General features: G+C 41.0%; 1 protein-coding gene and 1 long non-coding RNA gene across 3 annotated transcripts in view; one reads left to right on the top strand and one right to left on the bottom strand.

Annotated features, from left to right (window-relative positions):
* LOC308385446 (uncharacterized protein) overlaps positions 1-20,514 on the bottom strand; it is a 538,971-nt gene that overhangs the window by 398,488 nt on the left and 119,969 nt on the right. Inside the window, exon 1 of one of the 2 annotated variants that reach the window (XM_080864344.1) lies at positions 14,205-14,225. The exons of the other annotated variant lie outside the window; for it this stretch is intronic. The gene's annotated coding sequence lies outside the window, so the exon portion shown is untranslated. Of the gene's footprint in view, positions 1-14,204; positions 14,226-20,514 lie in introns of those variants that run through there. 2 annotated transcript variants of the gene reach the window in all.
* LOC308385462 lies at positions 12,875-13,700 on the top strand. Its single transcript, XR_013969515.1, has 3 exons — positions 12,875-13,266; positions 13,340-13,510; positions 13,590-13,700. It is a non-coding gene; the product is annotated as an uncharacterized lncRNA (long non-coding RNA).

The following is a 20,514-nucleotide window of genomic DNA, read 5'->3' as shown; positions in this document are numbered from 1 at the left end:
ACACCACTGTGTCGTCAGCAAACTTCACAATGGTCTTGGAACCAAGGGTGGCCACACAGTCTGAAGTGTAGAGGGAGTAGAGCAGTGGCGAGAGGACACATCCCTGAGGTGCTGTTAGAGACGCATCTACCCACCCTCACCGCCTGAGTTCTGCCAGTGGGGAAGTCCAACACCCATGCACACAGACGGCTGTTGAGTCCCAGATCCCTCAGCTTTGTGAACAGTCTGCAGGGCACTATTGTGTTAAATGCTGAATTGTAATCAACAAACAGCATTCTCACATAGTTACCCCGTTTCTTGTCCACGTGGCTGAGGGTGGTGTGCAGGACGTGGGCGATGGCGTCCTCAGTGGATCTGTTGGATCGGTAGGCGAACTGGAGCGGATCTGTGGTGTCTGGGATGGAGGAGGAGATGATTTTCTTCAGCAGCCTCTCAAATACATTCATTACTACCAAGGTCAGTGCAACTGGCCGATAATCGTTCAGGGATGAGGGTTTGCTGTTCTTGTCAGGGATTTACATTCAAAATGCTCTAAAAAGGCACCAACAGAACAACCATGGTGAGAGGACAAGTTCAGTTAGTGCAGATGAGGCCTATCAGACATCTGCTGAGAGGATATCTGTCAGTCAAAGCAGCCAATAAATAACAGCATCCTAATGGGACAACTAATACAGCTATGAGGGGGAAATGATCTATACATGGGCACTTAGTCTGTATTTTACTATTACTGAATGTAGTACAAAAACATGTTATGTTACTGAAAAATGGAATAGAGTAATGTGTTTGGTGAGGGGACTTTTTTTTATTTTATTTTAACCTTTATTTAACCAGGAAGAGATTAAAATCTTCTTTTTCAAGGGAGACCTGGCCAAGATCCACCTTCACCAAAGGTGCCTTGACTTTCTGCAATAAACACTTCTGGAACTTTGAACCAATGAGACCAGAGAAGACAGTTTTTAGCTATAATGCACAGCATCACATCTATTGAAACTAAACACAGCAGGTGAGCACAAATAGAGCACAGCAACCACAGGAACAGTATTTTAGAGTCAAATATGAGGCCATCTGTCGGAAAGTTTATGCTTTATGTATATTTAAGTCTGAATAAAAGAAATGGGATAGCTAATGCGGCTATGAGGGGGGAAATTAGCAGAGGTGTGGACTCGAGTCACATGACTTGGACTTGTTAAGGTTCAAAATATTGGGGATGGAGACAAGAGAAAAACCACAATAACAACACTGGTCCGGTCGGGTTGAGTCAAACGATGATTTAATGATCACACACGTGGGAGATGGACACTGATGTAGACAGCCTCAAATCTCAAAGTGGTGGAGCATTGCTCAAACTCTTATAGCCTCTGGTTCTCCCATCTTATCATAAAAGCCTAAACATTCACATTCTTTCTCTCACACGGCGCCTAAGCTACGACCTTGGCTCCCTGTTTATCTGCTCCTGCTGAGATGGGGCAGAAAACTCCAGCATGTTCTGTTCTCTTCTAATCAGACAAATAAGGCGATGACTTTCTGCGAACAGTATTCCTTATAACTCAACAGTATAATGCATCATAAACAATATCATTCATTCACAATAAATCAGCAGTCTAATGCAATGCAAATCAGTTTAAATACTGCAATAATTATCACCTTCTTCTAATTCAGGAGAATAATGCCAACTTAAACTACATAATAATTCACAATCTTTATTTCGGGGTCTAACATGGCATAAAATAATATCATAATTTTACAATTCCCCCTGATGAGCTCATTATTCTAATGAGCTCACAAACACCCTGTAGCCCAGTGTGGCCGGGTTCATCTCTTCTCACTCCTGAGGTCCTTTGTCCCCCTGACGGGCAAACCATATGTAAGATGACCTCTGTGTTTGCGCAAGTCAGGTGCAAGACAAACTATTACTACAAGGATAGCAGGTCCAGATGACACTCCCCTGTTCTCCCACAGCTTTATTTGGTGTTCCCTTATACCATTCAGACGTAGACTAGAACCTCTGTCCGAAGAGCTCTTAACCTTTATTTTATTGCTGCAGCTACCAGTGTCGTCCAGTTGCGTGATCCTCTGTTCTTCTTACTTCAACCTCAGGGGTTAGACAACCCTTCAGTCGTGACACAGATCAGGGGATTATTCTGCCCCTATTTCAAACAACGATCTGTGTATCCTCGGGTCCTGTGTCTCCCGTGTATCCTCCAGAAAAGAACAGGAAGGCGTCCCCCTTTTGCCCAAGAGCCTCTCGAACCTCGTTGGTCTGGTGTTTCCGGATTTCCGTCAACCCCTTCATGGTTATTGCTGTATTTATGGGATTCATCCTTTTGAAGTGACTAGCTGGAGCCCAAACGCCATGACCCTTGGACCCAGTTGGTGTCTCGGCAGTCACTGTATCTGTCTCTGCTGCGAAGGACCCTCGTATCTCTGTGGCCTCGTCTGGTGTCTGTTCCTTTCTCTGTAAGAGACAGAAAACCAAAACACCCCCTTCCTAGCCCTAATAATCTAATGTTATTATCTACTGACCTTCTAGTGGATGGAAATAATGATAAATAAATAATGATTTATGCTTCTCACTGATTCTCTACAAAAGACCGTAAACTTCTCGGGCCACCATTAGCTTAAGCTTTACCATTCCTAAGTTATTAAAGACACAAATCAAGTTATAAAAATGTTCAAACAATCCTTGTTTGATGTTGAAACCAAACTCCCCCCCCCCCCCCCCCCCCCTTTTTGACACATTCCAATGTGTCAAATCAACAGAACTAGAACATTAAAAGAAAAGGTGAGGCAGGCACCACGTTACCCAGAATATTAAGTTGATCTGCGTGCAATGTTCTGACTCAAGTATTTTTAATATTTTAATGAATATCGTCTAATTAACTGCCACTACTTATACCTAGCAAAAGACATAATTGAATAAAAATCACAAAGAATAACATGATCTTAGTGTTATGTAAGCGCGTGCAGCCCTCCATGCTCGAAGTCACTCCACACCATAGATCAGTCAGACCTCGCGCTGACTGTAGCTTTTGACCCTTATTAACTTGAGCGCAACTCTATAATGAGCAACAAACTGCCATATGTATATAAATTATCATGATTACCCCTGCAAAGAAAAATTAAATCAATATCCTAACACCTGTAAATAAAAGACTAATCAGAGGTTATAACAATCACAGGGACACAAATGTTAGAATACGGTCAAAAGCTTCTATAAATGCTCGTTGCATAAGTCTCATACAACAATAAAATGCTGATATTAAAACAACAGTAAAACACCCCCTTTTGTCCCATTCAACCTGACACATAAACGTTTATAGATGGCTCTCTTAAATTTGACATTCTCCTGATTTTTCTTCACTGACCACAGCAGGGGAAACTCTGCCATGATACAGCCATAAATGCAGCTCACCTGATTCATCACTGAGCTCCATCGTCACTGGGGTCTGACAGGGTGGCGCTGCATACTCTTCTCATCTAATGTGTCTATTTTCAACCTGTTTAGTCAGAGTGCTCAAACATGAGGCAGACTACGTCCACAACAAGTCAACACAGCCGTAAATGTGGCCAATTATCAATCTATTACCAATCAATAACAACAGATAGCTTTTATTTTATGAATGTTTTCAATCAACCACTCACCCAGAGGATCTTCAATCCCAGGAACTTCCTTCTTCTCATTTAATGAGTCTGTCCTCTTTCCAAGACCTGGTAACTGGTCTATCCAGAGCCACCTGATCTCAAAATATACTTACAACAAGCCAAACCACCCGTTGGTCACACCAACCCTTTTCCGCCCTAAAGATGTTCAACGGCTAAAGATGTTCAATGCCATCGTAGACTGGAGTGCCAAAAGAGACTTTAACGCCAACTGTTCCAACAATCCATTTTATATTGCTTCCTGGTCAGAGTTGCAAAACTCCACACCAGGGTTCAAATCGTTTTACTATTTTCATTAGTTCTTATTTTTTATTTTAGTTTCGACTCCAGATTTACAATAGTCATCAGTCCTGATGTTTGTACCAGGTGTAATCAATGTTTACCAAGTCTTTGCTAGTTTAGTCTAATTTATATTGTCCGAAAATCCTCAGTTTCAGGTTAACGTTGATTAGTGCCAGTTATAATTTTAGTTGTATTTTGCCAAAACTAAGTGTCACAAAATTCCAGTTTCAACACATCAGCCATGCTCCCCTGCTTATCCCTGGGTATTAAGACTATTAACTCCTGCTGCACTGCGTGTTCATAATTTTGGTCAATCGACAAACCTTTTGAAGGTGCTCGCACAATTATTTAGATGTTCCAATCCTGTTGTCTCGGGCTGCACCACGCTGCCTTATCTGGTGTTAGCTGTTTTCCGGTGATGTGGGTTGAATGGGGGAGCTCTTCAAGGAGGGGGAGTATGCTCCCCCTGATGAGCTCTTCAAGGTCAGCTAAGCTAACCTTCGTGTGTGAGCTTTTCAAGTGCATTTCAAGATTTGTGGGATTTTTGCTTTATAAATGTCCCTCATAACCCCCTGACGGCCCTCTAATTTATTTTAACACACCATAGTGTACATTTAGTGTTCACTTGTAGCTCTCATACTCTACTTACCACTCTTCTAAGTCCTGATGTTTCTTAAAGAGGACAACCGTACCTTTAAATAATATCACATGTGTGGGGTGGTGGTCTTACCAATTGTTTTTTCCCACCCTTTTTACATTTTATGAAAGCCAGAGAGATAGACCTGATATTTTCATTTGAAACATTTTGTTAAACTCAGAGTTTTATTTTATTATTTTTATTTATTTATTTTAAGCTTATTTAATTTCACGGAGAACATGCCTAACCTATTAATTTATACTGTAGTGCACGTCGGGACTTTATACTTATATTCATTTCACTTTTTCCTAGTAGACAACTCTTTAACAAGGGCATAGAGAATTCTTGACCGAATAGCGAGATTCAAACATAATTTTTCAAAAGGTAAGAGTCATGTGAGCCAGATAGGGGAGAGTGACACCCCAGGAGGAACAACACAAAGATTATCGAGATGCAGTGGCAGGTGTAATGGAGGAAAACACAGGGCCACAATCTGTCGTCCTATCTGGTTCAAAACTGATATGCAGGAGAATGTGGAATTTTGATTTTTGTTAAAAACAAATATGGATAAAATGCAAAAATATTTTCCAATAAAGTAAAACTGAGAGTCGCACTTATAACTGACTCCATGTCACCTGATTGTTTCTACAAGATCACATTTTTGCTAAGAGTTATTAGTGATCTCAATGTGCGAAAAGACTTCATTCACCATATTTGGAGTTCAAACTCCTCTTGACTGAGAGACCTGGAACAAACATGTGAACAAAACCTGACTAGTACTAGTAATGAAGAGCTCTCTCCAAACGTCAAGAATAAAAGCCCCAATCAGATGGGATTATAACAGAATATGGTTCGCTCCGTTTGCCTGAAATAATTAGGAGTCACAGGCATTTCAGTTGTGGAATGGTTGGGTGCAACAGTAAACATATGTGAGATGTGGGAAGTGCCAAATGTTCCTTTGTGTCTCCAAATTAAATCACAATACTTCCTCAGATATCATAAATGAGTTGACTTTTGTGTAATAGAAAGCCCAGTGCAATCACTTATTCCTAAACCAATGGTTTACAGCTAGTCAAGTGTCAGTGACTTCTAAGTTGGTCCCTGATCTACATTTTTGATATTGTTATATAAATAAGTTTTAATATCCTGCTTATAAAAATTTCAGTGGAACCTGTAAGTTTCTTACATAGCTCCTAAATCTTATTAGTTTCACAGTAGTGATCAATGAACTCCCCTTGTGCACTATGTAAAGTTTAAATGACTTGACTATCGTAGGGCATACACACAACAATGGTGCTACACACATTTTGCTATAAATCCAATTGATTTTAATTAGTTTTGTAAACACTTTTCTTATTTTGATTTTATTTCCGTTAGCACAAATGTTTTTCCACTTCTAGTTTTTGCTATTTCATTTGTATTCTTTAGTAATAATAATCCTGCTCTGCTCACTAGAATAAACATAATCAACGTGATCGACAGCTTACTGCGTATCGATTCACCATCTTATCAATTCATTTGCTTCATCCTTTTGTGGTTTATAACTTTATATTTTATTTCAACCTACTTTGTCTCTAAATATTTGAAGAATTTTTCAAGTTCGGGGTCAAATTTTAAGAATTTGACCATAAGTGAAAGTTATGGTGTTATCACCCCCTTTGGGGCTTACCTTTCCCAGTTTTGGTGATTTTCCTCCCCATTCTCTATTCTCTACAAGTACTCCTTTTCGGTGGCGAAAAACTGTTGGTGTGGTCAAGCGGGTGCTGTAAAAACAAAAGCTCAGGACAGAACAGTCACCAGTCATGTACTTCACTCAAAATTAGCATATATCAAACTTCATATTGATCCTCTGAGTGTAATGGTACATTTTACTTTAAACTTCTCAAAGCTAAACACAATATTTTACTTTATCTTACTCTCGTTCTTGTGCAGCACCACCCCTGTCGGTTCTATCTTACTTTTAAATTGCTGACTATTTCAAGATGTCACCCAAAAGGCGGGGACCAGTATTTATCATTACATTATCTCTATTTTGCGTGTGGCAAGTCTATCATTCCCTGTTATTTATAGGCCTCGGTAGAGGGTTTTTTCTTTTTTTTTTTCTTTCTTTCCTCTATAAAAGTTACTTGACTCTTTACAGTGACCCACTATGATTAATACTAATAACATGTTCAGTCATAAGTGAATTCAAACCTTTTCTTCATTTTAGCATTTAACATTCCCAACCATTTTATAATGGTACCCTAATCGAAACACAGCTACTAAAACACAATTTTTTATGTAAGCATCAGTAACTCCAACTTGGCAACCCAAGGGTTAAATCCGCAGTTCACACTCCTGTGAAGCTACAGCCTCCCCCCTCAGTCTCTGTCAACCTTCTGCTCTTGCAAAAACAAAACAAAGCAAGACAAAACATCCACCCTTCTTTTACAGGCTGGGTGAACTGTCTGTGGACATTTACTAATCCTAAAGTCGGTACCGTCTTTGTCTCAGTACCAAGTCAGTTAAAGCTTTTAGTCGTCAGTCCATAACAGTCCAGTCACATGCATACATCCACACACATTCATACCAGATATTGCTGATAATGGAGTCTCACGCGCAACCTATTCGAGGCTCCTTCACCAGCAAGATGACGTCATCATTTTAAAGGAAACAATTCCTTATTTATTGCTTTTTCTTGGACTGGATTGACTCGCTGCAATCCTTTTAGGATCAGGACTTTTCTCCTCAGCCCATTATAATCATGGAGAAAAATACTTCGCGACTGTTTTCAGTAAGAATATTTTATAGCACTTTAAAATTCACTCTCTCAGGCCTGGATTAAGGAGCCGATTTGTTAAATCAGGAGCTCACAAAATACCAAAATATCACCACCGGTGGATCACACCTCTCAGATGTTCTTATCTCAGTGCACTGTAACGAAAGCAAACACAGACGTAACCAATTAAACACTCATATAATAACAGATACTGGGGCCCATTACAAACATGCCCAAGCATAAAACCATCCTTTTCTCTCTCAGAGAAAGAAAACAATCCAAACCTCACTGATAGAATCAACCTAGTATCAAACAAAACCCAAAGATCAACCAAAACTCCTTTTTGCACCAACAAAACATGTTGGATTTACTTGACTCAATAGTGGACACTAGTTACACACCAACTCTTTACTTTGGCAAAAACGTAAACAACTAAGTTGAATCAACACAACCTTTTCATAATCTCTTCGAAATAAAACTCACACCATTCATTCATCATTTTCGCTCTGTACCACTGCTCCTTGTTAGACTGTGTGAAGCACAGTAAACAATTCAGTGGAGGCTTTGAGCCATAAACAGACATCACGCACAGACATTGTTTTCATTATCAAAGTGCTTCAGACCATGTCCTCTAAATCTACACAAATGCCCTCTGCGTGGCATGAAATACATTTAAGCAATAAATAATCAATCAGTTCTTGCTGTTGTAACCAACTCCGTATTTGGATGTTTGTGTGCAGCATTTGTTAGTAAAGCATTCTTCATTGCATCAGCGTGTGTGTGTGTGGATCACTTCTCAGTTCATTGAATCAACATTTTAATTTGTGTGTGTGTGTGTCATTTCTCCCTCAATCAACGAGTGCATATGTTCATATGTATGTTTCTTTTCACTCTGAGTCGGTGCATGTAGATGTGTGTGTTTGTGTGGGTGTTTGTGTTCATCACTTTCCTGTTGTAGTGTTCTGGGTAAACCACGGCCTGAAGCGTGCCCTGGGTCCTGCCCTCCTCCTTTTCAGTCTGTTTGCATCCGTTGGTGCTGCTGCTCAGAGTTCTGTCCATACTGGTTCTGGCCCCAATTGAGGCAGTCCTTTTCTCCAGTGTCCAGCATCTTCTCCTTATTTCGCTCCTCCTTAACTTGACCCTTTTGCTTCGGTCTTCCTTCAGGGTTTTGATACGCAGCTCAATTGTCTGGATGTCCGTTTGTTGCTTGCAGAAGTGCAACTGCTGTCCGTTTGTTTGCAGGTGGAACGGCTGACATCCAGAAGGTGTATAGGAGAGTCTGCAGCTTCCACCTCCCCAGTGGAAGACCTTAATCTTTGTTCTGTTAGTTTAACACAGGCCTCAAGGCTCTCTGGGATCCCTGCTTGCACTTTCAAGCCCACGGCTCAGGTCGTAGTCGTGGTCCCATTCCAGGGGAATGGAGTCCATGGTTGTTTGGGTGTCTCGGCCCGAGCGTTCAGTCCGGAGCTGGGCAGCCCAGGACGCTGAGCGATCGGAGGACGGCAGAGGCGACAGGAAGCCATCCCCCTAACGTTTGCTCCATAGCAGACCGGACAAATCACACTGCTCATCTAGCTCCAGGATGCTCCGGCCTGATTTCAAGTCCGGTGTCTTGGACTCCAAGCCTGATGGGTTCGATTTTCAGCTAGCTCCTCCTGGGCCATGCTCAGTTTCTGCTCTGATGCCTCGAGGTCTTATTGAGGGCAGAAACCTCAGAGTCTTTTCCGTAGAAATCAGATTAAAGTCCATTGATGTTTCCCTTGGACCTTCTGTGGTTCTGCTGTTCGGCTCTTCCCAGAGGTCAGCTCCTGTCTGAGCCCCGACCCCTGTGCCTTCAGCTTATTTTCTCCTGGTGTTTTTCTCCATTCTGAGGTGCCTCCTGTCCTCAGTTTTCCTTTGTCTGTGGCACGCCCTGTTTTGCTGCCCGATCATCAGTGTTGGTCCGTCACTGTCCTGCACAGTTTTAATGCAGAGTTGTTAAGGTCAGCATTGTTTTGCTCGGCCTCACTTTTCCTCCGGGCTTAATGGGCGTGTCGTCACAGCTCTGTCCGCTGAAGCTGTCTTTTTCCATATGGCAAGAATGTGAAGAGTGTGTGAGAGGGGTGTGTCCGATCAGGCACTGCCTGCTGTGGATTGAGTGCAGGTCAAGGTGTTCGGAGCGGATGGTGCGCTCAGCTGCTCGCATAACCCTCTGTAGAGCTCGTCTGTCCGGCATGTTGCTGTTCCCGAACCAGACAGTGATACAGCTGCTCAGTATGCTCTCGATAGTTCCTCTATAGCAGGTGGTCAAAGTCATTGGTGGGAGCCGGACCTTTCTCAATCTTCTCATTTAAGAAGAGAGACTGACGGAAATCTCCCCGTGTAGTGAAACGGGCCTTGGATTTAACACTCTCCATCTCCGCAGCCTGATATCGTTTTCCTGCAGCACTGTTGACATTTTCAAGCTGTTGTTATAGGTCCAGCTGCTGTAGCATTTGGTCAGGGTCACTTCAAAGATGGTGGAGGAGTGAGCAACGATGGTGGAGGGGAGAGCAGGCGTCCAGGTCAGCCTCGGCTTCCCTACCTGTAATCAAACATAAAGAGAAAAAAAACAAAAAAAACAAAACAAAAACAAAACAAAACAAAACTAATGATGTTGTATTGGCTATATCAGTCAGAGAGGGGAGAAACACCGGGGCCAGGCCCTGTGTCAGCCTTCACTCCCCCTTTTTTTTTTTTTTTTTTTTTTTTTCTCTCCATATAATCCTCTCATAACCCACCAAGCTGACAGGACGACACAGGTACATTTTAAAATTCTTAAGATTGTATTTAAAGTTCAAAATGGAATTTTCTTTCATTCAGTAATCACCTATATTTATCAATCGGCAGAAAACTTGTCACAATTTGACTTTTCTAACCACTAAATTTGTCATATCTTCACTGGTTTGTCAGACCAGTGGTTTTTTTTTGGTTTTTTTTGAAGTTAAGATGTTGTCCTGCAACCCAGAGAGTTTATTCGTTAGTAGTGGATAAACTTTATTGTGTAACGGCGGGTGTATGTTAAGCTTCACTGCTTTAAACTTGCTGGAAAATCTTCACATGTTCATGGGTGTAAGCTGTTTCTTCATTGCGTGTATGTGCGTTTGTAGGTGGGTTAACTTAACTTTTTGTTTGCTCATGGGGCCGGGTGGTCCAGGCCCGTAGCCACCTGTATCAACACACTAAGAGATTTATTTAATATCATTTTCATCACAATCACACTCTGCCGACTGAAGTGCCGGTCTTACTCAAACACAATTTATCTCTTCTATATTAAAATCCAGCCGAACATCAAACATTCAGCGTAGTCATTCAAATCCTTATTTATAATATTATAATCAACAAAATCAGCGTTTTTATTACAAGCTTGTATCATTATTTGCAAATCCCACAAAACACACTAAACAGGAAGCAAAAGTCCTCTGTGTAGTTCACAGCTCATTTGCATGTTCACACACAGTCTAAAAATAGCCCTCAGCGCCGCAGCTGCACGTCACACACAGTCTCACACCAAGCTCAGGCAAAACTCTATTATTTTATATTACAAAAGACGTCTTGTATTTACAATCACTGACAGGCCTAACAGATTGAGCACCTAAGAAATTTCGACAAATTTAAAATAACGAGTAATCAATTAACCAGTATCTGTTTCCTCCAGAACAGCCTATGGCCTGATTTCTAAAGAACCTAAACAATTTCGACAAATTTAACCATAACGGGTCCAACCGAAGAAAGTTAACTTTTTTGTAATCAATTAAACAGTATCTGTTACTTCTGGAACAGTTTCTGACCTAATTTCTAAAATCCCTAACTCAATTTAACAGTATCCAAACAAGCACATGACACCGTTTAAAACGGTGAGGAGACTCGGTAACTCCTAGCTTATTTCAGGATGCCCTGTACCCCACAGATAAGCCAAACTGAACTAACCCTGTTCGCCGACAGGTCAAAGCCGCGCGTCCACGACTAGGAGGGGGCGTAACCCCCGGGCTATGTGCTTCTTAGCAACTTCTGGTGCCGTCCTATAATAATTTTCACCTAACCGATTTTGAGAAATTTTACCATAACGGGTCCAACCGAAGAAAGATAACTTTTTTACGACCAATTAAACAGTCTCTGTTACTTCTGGAACAGTTTCTGACCTAATTTGTAAAACTATTAACCAGTCTCTGTTACTTCTGGAACAGTTTGTCCTAATTTCCCTACTAAACTACCTGAGCCTTCAGCTCACTATCCAGGGACTCAAACCCAACATTCTCTGTTACTTCTGGAACAGTTTCATATTTCTTCAACTTCATTAAATACTCTTAAGCAACTTTAACTGCATAACACACGGTGATTCTCATCAAAATTAAAACAGACACTCTACCAGTAATTTCAGTGAGTAGACTTTAATTTAGTCATATCCAATTTGGCACATTTTGGAAATAATTCAACAGGTAGTGCCTTACCTTTAGATAAGCCGGCTTTTGTCCACTCAAATCAGACCACTGGCTCGTGCCTGTCCGTTCGACAACCTCGGACCGTCCAAACTTTTAAATTCCACCCCAATACCACAGGACGAGCCCCCAAAATGTTAAGGTTCAAAATATTGGGGATGGAGACAAGAGAAAAACCACAATAACAACACTGGTCCGGTCGGGTTGAGTCAAACGATGATTTAATGATCACACACGTGGGAGATGGACACTGATGCAGACAGCCTCAAATCTCAAAGTGGTGGAGCATTGCTCAAACTCTTATAGCCTCTGGTTCTCCCATCTTATCATAAAAGCCTAAACATTCACATTCTTTCTCTCACACGGCGCCTAAGCTACGACCTTGGCTCCCTGTTTATCTGCTCGTGCTGAGATGGGGCAGAAAACTCCAGCATGTTCTATTCTCTTCTAATCAGACAAATAAGGCGATGACTTTCTGCGAACAGTATTCCTTATAACTCAACAGTATAATGCATCATAAACAATATCATTCATTCACAATAAATCAGCAGTCTAATGCAATGCAAATCAGTTTAAATACTGCAATAATTATCACCTTCTTCTAATTCAGGAGAATAATGCCAACTTAAACTACATAATAATTCACAATCTTTATTTCGGGGTCTAACATGGCATAAAATAATATCATAATTTTACAGACTCGAGTCAGACTCGAGTCATTAATTTTATGACTTTAGACTTGACTTGAAAAAATGTTCTAAGACTTGTGACTTGACTTGGACTTTTACACCAATGACTTGGGACTTGAATTGGACTTGAACCGGTTTACTTGAAAAGACTTGATATTTTACCCCAAATATAAAATTTAACATGCATATTATATAGAGATTGAAAATGTGACATCATTCAGGGGTAGAACCGCAAAGGATTCTGGGAACTCGTGGCAAGCGGTACTAGCGCACGCAGGCTTTCAATTAAAATCAGTTATACAGCAATAAAAAGAAACGCAAAAATGTCAAGAAGCTGTTGTATTATTAACTGCAATAGCCGGTCACATGACAGCCACGAGAAGCCGACGGGTAAAGAGATCGGTTGTTATCGGATTACGTCGTTGAAGAGAAATTGTTCGAGCCATGTTTCCGAAGTAACAAAGACGCGACGGGTGGCCTGGATTGCAGCCATTCAAAGACCAAATATAACGTCCCAGAACACTCCAGCTCACAGGTTAGTCTGCTCCAAGCATTTATACAAAGGTCAGTCTGCTGTTGTAGTTAATGCGTCATTTTTCTTAACATAATTGGTGATATTGTCATGGTCTGGTTGGGCACCTGCAGGTCTCAGACAGCGGCTCCTCCTCCTTTAGGCGGAGTCCGGTTGCCCCTCCCTGGCTGACCACCTGTGAGCAATCGTGCCAGCGGTATATCAGACCTGCGCTCTCAACCACTCATCGCCTGAGTATCTGCTATTCCCATGTTAGTTCAGTGGAGCATCCTAAACCTTGTCTTAACGCCGTGTGATGACTGACCTGTCTTTTCTTGTCCTCAGCGATAGCACCCGGAGTGGAGATCTTGTTCCCCTCGCTCCCGTCCTCCTGGACCTGGGCCGCCAGCTGCTTACACAACGTGGCCTGCCGGCCCACCGCTCACCTGCCTGCCTCCCCACGCCTCGACCGCTTCCGGGTTTTCCGCTCCACCTGTCCCCTCCATCTGAAACCAAGTAAGGCAATTCAATTCAACTGCGGAGGATTATTGGTTGTCTGCTGGATCCCTCTGACCGTGATCTCCTCTTGTTCCAGTGCCCCCGGCCCCTACCTAGTCCTGTTTCTACCTCCCCGCTGTCCCCGCTGTTCAGCCGTCTCCTAGAGGTGTCTAGGTCGCCCTCATTATCACCGACGAATCCTACGCGCCACTAGTGTGGTGGCGTTGCTTTGTGTTTCACCTTTGTTTACCTGTGGGCGGAAATAAATCATTTGTTTTCTGTCACCTCGCTTCCGGGTTGGTTTCTGCGCCTGTGTCCATCCCTGTTCCCTCGTGCCGTTGAGCCGTGACAGATATAGGTTACAAGCAAGTCTGGCGCTGAACAGAAATTGTCGCGCTATGCTCCTTTATTTATTGTGCATAAATAGTGAATTGTCCTGACACAATATTGCGTTTCGCTTCTGTTATTATGGTACATTGACAAAAACATATACTTTTATTCACAGGATAAAACAGGTTTTTTGTATCACTAATTGCCCAGTACGATTACAGCATCCAATATTGTTGTCACTGCTACATTTCTGTGATGCGAACCAGAAATTATTTCCACTACTAATTAATTACCGTTGAGCTCAAAGGTCCTATTAATAAACTGTTAACGAATGTGTATTTATGAAGACGATTTGTGAGACTGGTAAACTTATGATATGTACGATGGTCTTTCGTTCTACACGGTGCATTTCAAGGTCCTGTACCCATCCGTCGGTAAACTGTACCTGGGCTTGTTGCAGTGACCTGAAGTTACTAAACTTCACGAGTGTATGCACTCACTCCAAGAACCGTATGATTATAAATATGCATATAAATATGCTACGATGAGATAGCTGACTTCATCTAACTAGCAAATGTTGTCCAGGCTACGTTGGTGATGCAGTTTTTTTAAATGTGTATGATATTTTTGTCATGCGATTTTAAAGCCGGTCCTACAACCGCATCCAAGAATAACATGCAGCTTATCTCAGAACTGTCGGTGAAAACTATTCTTGGAGCTAGGTTTAATTAAGCTGCATTTTAAAGAGGTGCAATTTCACAATTTGTGTATATTTTCTAAGTTCACTATTTTGTCATGTGTTGAGAAAAACACAGATTTAAAAATTACATGGTCTAATATTTACATTTAGCATAACTGCAACATGCTTTTTTTTTTTTTTTTTTTTTAAAGACTCGAAAGGACTTGAAATTCAAAGTTTCAGACTTGAGACTTGACTCGGACTTTTACACCAGTGACTTGAGACTCGACTCTGACTTGCCTGACATTACTTGAGGCTTGACTTGAGACTTGAGGATAAAGACTTGAGACTTACTTGAGACTTGCAAAACAATGACTTGGTCCCACCTCTGGAAATTAGCAATGCATACACAAACCATTTTTCATGTGATGTATTTAGTCTGTGTTAGAAACTGTTGATCTTTGCGTGTGTGTTGGAAGATAAAGACAGTCGACATGATCACATTTCTGCCACACATTTCCTGCAGAGCAGAGTGTGAAACTTATCTGATCATCTGCCAAAAGTTAACATAAATAAAATAAACATTAAGAGTGAGTTCTTTTGTGTTTCCAGTAGTAAAACAGCTTGATGCAAACAAGAAACCTTAAACAATTTATGTGAAATTACAAGAAAAAGTTTAAGTCGTGGGAATTTATAAGAAAAAATAAGCATCCATGTGTATCAAGACTGTTAAGGGGCATCATGAGTCACTGACAAACAAAAGTCAGTGGGTGATTTAGATTCATTACTCATGACTGTTGATATCAGTCATCAGGCTCTACACCATATCTGAGTATCTGTGAACTTCGTGTATGTGAGGCTGTTTGTCAGAAAGCTCTCAGTGAGGTGTCTATAGGTTGAAATACTGAGATATGCGTGATATGCCACACCCTGCACACAAATACACAAACCTATAATCACACCTCATCAGTTGTGCCTGCATGTGTTCCTGCACTTACCAATAAATAACCAAGCATTGGTCAGCGTATAGTTTCAACTTGATCAGTGAGCCAGACCGCCGGTGAAAATGACTGTGAAGATCCTCTCCATCACTCTCCTCCTGCTCTCGGTGTGTGTGTGCTGCCACTCCTCTGAAGGTAACTGTGCTCTTACTTTTATAAAGAAAAATGAGGAAAAAAAGAGATAAAATAGATCATTTGATCACAGCAATGAATATCTCCAACAATGGCTGCTGCCTGTTTGCGAATAAGGTTCACTTCTGACATTTTGGTGTTTTATTGGGCAGGACCACTGTGTAAAGACCACAAACCTTTACATCAGTCATATTCTGGTATCTGCTCAGTCTATAATTGCACATGTGTTTTCCAGCATTTACTTGACTTCAACCCACAAAGCTCCAGACACCCTGGAAGCTGTTTTCTGGGCTAAGTTTCATTAGTCAGTGATAGCATTTTAAAGGCGTCCTTTACATCGACATTTAGAAGAAGTCTTGGAGATTTTTATTTTATAAGCACGACATTCACCTGACTTTTGTGTTCGATTGCTGGACTGACTGACAGCCACACCATATCCATTCCCGCTATACTGCTTACCATTAACAATGTTTGTACTATTTATGTTTTCTACTTTTGTTTTCTGTCACTTATGGGGTTATGTCTCACGCTGCGTTGCATGCCAGGCATATGTTGACACTTAAACTATCATAACTGCCAACTTATTAGTGTAGCACAGTTGGTGCAGTGGTTTCCTTCAAACAAATTCACTCTGTAACTACATCTCACTGCTTCATTTTAGTTTTTAGCAAAGTCATCATTTCAGTGGGTTTTTGGAGGGGTGCATACATTGTGACTCATTGCATAAGGCATGAAAGCAGAAAATGAGAGAGACACAGAGAGAGTATAAGATAATATCTTGCAGCTACGAGAAAATATTTTTCACCTTTCACTTAATTAACATAATGCCAGAATTGCCCAAAAAGTAATCGAGGGCCCCAAATTGTGTTGAGAACAGTGATTTGTTAAACTTGATGATTGATTTGCACAAAAAATGCCTGTGCACTGTAACATAATTTCAGGTCACATTTTAAAAGTCATCTTCTGTTTAGTGATGTAAGGAGCTTCATATTTTAAAACTAGATCTAACTTTTATTTTCCTTCTAATTATACTTCTCCCTAGTAAGAAAAATCTCTTTTTAACCTTTTATCTCCCAGGTACTCGTCATCGTCATCCTGGACTGAAACCACCGTGCTGCGTTGACATCACCAAAGGCAATAAGACTGCTGAGGTGGTGGGGGAAACATATCGTGAGCAGGCTGCAAGCGGAAGCTGTGTGAAGGCTATAATGTAAGTCAGCACACGTTGTCCTACATACAAACATATACAATCTCTATAATTTTCTGTCTTTTATTTCCAGTTTTAACACAAAAGATAGGAAACAACTTTGTGCTGATCCAGATGCTCAGTGGGTCAAAGATCGTAAGTCGTGCTAAAAAGAAACACACAGAAATAAATGCAAAGTATTTACAGAAAAAAACTGAAGCTGCTGCTTGTCTGTTTTTCCTCTGTAGTCACTGCCAAAATGAAGAAGGTGTGAAGTCTGTCTGCTGCATCAGTATTTCCAGTATTTCCATCACCTTTAAAGGATTATTCAAACCAGAGTGCTTTCTCAGCCTGACTGTCTTAAAACTTTCTTTTTTGCATTTGTCGATTAATTTTTACTCTAACCTGTGGCATAAACCTGTATTTTATTCATGCTGTTGACTTCATTGTTTTTTAATTGATCATTGGCGTTCAGGTTTTATTTGTCCTTTTTTTTGTCTTATTTGTGAATCTCTTTCTGTGCATCATGTGTTTATGTGAAGTGCAATGTGGTAATACAAAAATAAACTTTGGTATTATTGAGCAATTTTTTTTCTTCTGTTGTTTCAGTGCCCACCAGACTCTCACAAATAGTCACACACATTGCCTATTGCATTCCACTAGTGTTTTAGTAGATGATGCTCACTGAGTAGACTTTTAAAAAGTTCATGCAGCCCACAAAGAACATTATTGGGCCCGAGTAGCAAAACGAAATATATATATATATTCAAGATTCAACATTGTTTATTTGTCACATGCGTAGTTATACAAGTACAACACACATTGAAATGTGACCTGATATGCTCCAGGACTGTGCACAAAAACAGAGAGAACATTATATACAGTGAGTGAATATATAGAAAAAGGACATTATGTGCAGTAAGTGAGTGAGTTATATACATTATATAAATGAAATCAAATAAAACAATCTGGAAATTTGCAGTTCGAAATCTTAGAATGTACATTGTGTGAGTGGGGTGTTAAAGCTAAACTTGGCAGCTGAGCAGAGGACAGATCAGAAGATCAATGTACGCCCGGTGGAAGATGAGTGCAGGGGCTTTGCTGCCAGCACAACAGCAAAACTCCTTAGAGAGATTTGGATCAGACGACAGGCATTTATTTCTGCTTTTTATGCATTTATGCAAAACAAATTTTACCTGCGAAAAACAGGCAGGCTATAAGAGAACTAGCTAACACTGCTGAGAGGACCAGTCACTGGCTATGGTTAAAAAGGGCTGACATCACTTGAGCAGCTAAGGCAGTCAGCTAACCGCGCGAGAAAAGTAAATATTCTGCTCTTCTCTCCTTTTCTGGGAGGCAGTGGGGAGGTAGAGCGAACAGCCCGATCCGGTGGGGAGGAGTGGGAAGCCAGATCAGGCGCCCCCCTTCCGGCTCTCCTCTCTGCTATCTTGTCCAATTTGTCTTACTTCTCTCTATCAACTTTTCTATCCCTTTGAAGAAGTGAGGCTCCATAAATGTTAAACAGTGAGTGGAAGAAGAAGAAAAGAAGAAGAGCTGAAGAGGTGGAGAATTTTACATATCTTGGCAGCATCATCTCGAATGACGGGGTCTCTGATCGGGATGTCGACACCAGAGTAGGGAAGGCAGTTGGTGTCCTGCGACGTCTCCAACTTATTTGGAACTCGACCTCCCTGAATGTTAGGGTCAAGATCAGACTACTGAACTCTATTGTCTTCCCTACTGCACTTTACGCTAGTGAAACCTGGCGCTCAACAAGTGCAATTATTCTACACCTGAACGTTCTTCAACAACGTGGCCTGCGGCGAATCCTGAGAATTTCCTACCGGGACCGAATAACAAATGAGGAGGTCCTGCGAAGAGCAGGCACCCTCCCATTAGCCGATGTTGTTGCAGAAAGGCGCTTCCGCTTTGCGGGCCATATTTTACGCCTACCCCCTCATCGCCCAGCTAAGATTGCCATGACATGGCGTCCACGCACTGGCAAGCGAAAGCAAGGCCGACCAAAGACCACATGGCGTCGAACATTCATGGACGATCTGAGAACTGTCGATATTACCTGGGACGAAGCTGAAGCAGTTGCTGCTGACCGACATCGATGGAGATCACTAGCTGCCCAATGCGCCGCCTGGCGTAGGAGGAACTAAGTACTAAGTAAGTGCAGTGAGTGGACAGAAGAAAGTAAACTGTAGAAAACTAAACAGAAGAAAGAAGAAGAGAAATAACAATTTAACATAAACCAGTGAAACACTCCGGGGCCTGATCAACCCTGGCAGGGTCTCCTTGGATGAGGGTGTCTCAGCCTTACCAAGGAAGAAACAACGGCAGATTAGCTTGGGTAAAAAACCAAAAGCTGCTGATGGAGTTTCTGGGCTGCCTTTCCTCATAACAGCAATCCTTCAAGATTCTCTCAATTCAAAGCAATGCATTATCAGGGATTAAACATCTAGTCCTTTTACTAAATCAGTGTCTTGTGGTCGCAGCACAAGACATACATATATATATATACATATATATATGTATGTATGTATGTATGTATGTATGTATGTATGTATGTATGTATGTATGTATGTATGTATGTATGTATGTATGTATGTATGTATGTATGTATGTATGTATACACACACACAGCTGTGGAAACGCTAGTGTCTCTGTTTCACCAATAGGCAGAGCTCTTGTAAAGCTAATGCCATTAAGAGACTTCATAAGTGTAAATAACGCATTTGATATTCCTGTTTTTATAAAGGATTAGCATACTGTTGATTTGACATTTAGGGAAATAATCAATTAATTTAATAAGTTTAAGGTAAGGGCAGAGGTCACTTCCTGTTTAGCGAAAAGTCAGAGAAGCTACTCAGTGACGGTCTAGCTCAAAATTTCCAGTGTTTCAATCACTTTTAAAGGCTTATTTAAACCAAAGCATTTCTTAGCATAACTTTCTAAGAAATGTTCTTTACATTTGCAGATTATTGTGTAGTCTAATCTGTGGAGAAGCCCTGTATTTAATCTCTGTGTTGACATCAGTTTTTCATTGTACCAAATATTTTTAATCCATCATTGGAGTTCTGGCTTTATTTTCTTTTTTTCTTGCTCTTATGTCACTTTATTTCTGTTTTTTTATGCATTTCTGCAAAACAATTTTTACCTGTAAAAAACAATATAAGAATAAATCTTAGTATTATTGAGCAAATATTTTCCAATATTTTGAATGCTCACCAGGCACACACAAAATGTCACACATGTTCTAATAGAAGAACTGGAGTTCACTTTCTTTTCTTTGATTTGACGACATCCACCAGCCCTGGACTGCTGGTGAACCTTTATTTGTTTGTGTAATAAATGATTTCACTTTAACGACACTTCTTTCAAGTTGGTTAATTGTTACTCACCTTCCTCTACAGCAGGGGTAGGCAACCTTTTTGATGACGAGTGCAATCTAAAATTTCCTCAGAAGTCAATGTGCGATATGATTGCATTAGCAATAAATTTAATAACGCTCTATATTAACAGTTGCTGCACTGAGCGGACAGCTCCTGAGGCATTTGAAGCGTCAGAATGTGGAAATTTCAACATTGCCTGAAAGAACTACCGTATTTCCCGGACTACAAAGCGCACCTGAATATTAGCCGCACAAGCTAAAATCAGGGGAAAATCCTGTTTTGTACATACATTAGCC

This window comes from Rhamphochromis sp. 'chilingali' (genome assembly GCF_963969265.1).
Source record: "Rhamphochromis sp. 'chilingali' genome assembly, chromosome: 18".
Lineage (NCBI taxonomy): Eukaryota > Metazoa > Chordata > Actinopteri > Cichliformes > Cichlidae > Rhamphochromis > Rhamphochromis sp. 'chilingali'.
Note: the sequence above shows the minus strand (reverse complement) of the source record. Positions and strands in the feature narration are given on the sequence as shown.